This window comes from Eptesicus fuscus, chromosome 10 (genome assembly GCF_027574615.1).
Source record: "Eptesicus fuscus isolate TK198812 chromosome 10, DD_ASM_mEF_20220401, whole genome shotgun sequence".
Lineage (NCBI taxonomy): Eukaryota > Metazoa > Chordata > Mammalia > Chiroptera > Vespertilionidae > Eptesicus > Eptesicus fuscus.
This window is the reverse complement of record NC_072482.1, coordinates 51,303,160-51,304,711: the sequence shown is the minus strand read 5'-3', so window position 1 is coordinate 51,304,711 and position 1,552 is coordinate 51,303,160.

Below are 1,552 nucleotides of genomic sequence, written 5' to 3'. Positions count from 1 at the left end.
CATGTCCATTAAGCACGGGCTCATTTGGCTTTTTGAAATCTTCAATTCAAAACACGAAAAGTGGCAAGAAATTTCAAGAATTGAATTTAAAGAAATGTTTGAATATTGAAGTAATCCATAACAGGAATTCTTAGTAGGTCAAACTGACTCAGAAAGCAAGTGGCATTTGCTCCTAGAATCTCCATTGGAGGCCATTTCTTTAGTTTGTAAGGTGGGGTAGGAAATATTTTGCCTTCATTACATTAATTCCCAGACCAAACTTAAACTGTCCTTGTTCTAAGTGCTAAAGGAATGGTTAGTATTTCCTGAGGTCAAACTCAGGTATGTACAAAAACAAAACAAAACAGAAAAACAACATAAAAAAAACACAAAAAAAAAACTTGAGCTAGGAAAAGGACACAAGAGCATTCAATTAGTAATAAATTTTAATCCTCATGATAATACTAACCAGGCATTATTTTTCTCCTTTCATAAATGAGGAAGCGGAGTCTGGGATATAAAAAATGCCTAAGTCCCCATCTAGTTATGGGGCCATTACCCTCTTTGTTTACACTGTGCTTTCTGAGAGGGTAATCTACATTCACTGATTCCACTTCTGATCTTCCTGTTGCTCCTCAAGCTATTGCAATCTATCTTCCAATTGAACCACTTCACCAAAAAAAAAAAAAAAAAAAAGCTTCATTAAGCTCATAAATGATATTAACAACCCCAAAGAGCACTGTTTTCATCTTGCCAGAAATTTCTCATCTCTGGCTGTTTCTTTTTGAAATTCTCTTTCCTTGGTTTACTAAGTTATATATTTATTTCCTCCTAGCTCTTAGATACTCAGGCTTCTCCCTCTTTATTCACCTCATCATTGCCCAGAGCTTCATCCTCAGTTCAGAATGCTTCTTTGTACACCCTCCATGGGTTGTAACAACAACAAACAATTATGTATTATGACTCCCAAACTGTTATTACTCTTTGTTCTCAACTGTTACCACTCTCAAAGATTCTAGGCTTGTATCCTGTTGTCTATTGGACATCTTTGTTTAGAGATTCCCAGGCATCTCAAACTCAGTCCCAGATAAACCTCTTCATCCTCTCCCCACTTGTAACCTGTTAGTCTGATGCTGAAATCTAGCTCAATGAAAAGGCTTACTAAGGTGAAATGGTTCATGAATGGCAAAGTTTCAAGGAATGAAGGACACTGAGGACTATGAAACTATTTTTATATAAGAAAAATAGAGTAAACTACTTTTAAAATGTTCAGAATAACAGTTAAAAATATAAATACATATAATATATGCATTAATTAAGCTAGTAATGAAAATAATAGAAGCTTCAAAGTTCCATAATATTTAACAGAAACAACAGGCAACTTTATTTTAAATAAGATTCTTCAATTTCCCCATGAAGATCACAGTAAACATTTAACAATTTAATTTTATTAACAAATTAGATTTTTACATAAAAAATCAGCCATATAATTTATTTACAAAAACAAAGTTGTTCTTATTTACTATGAAAAAATAAGAACTATTTTGATAAATGAAAAAATATTTAATGCCAA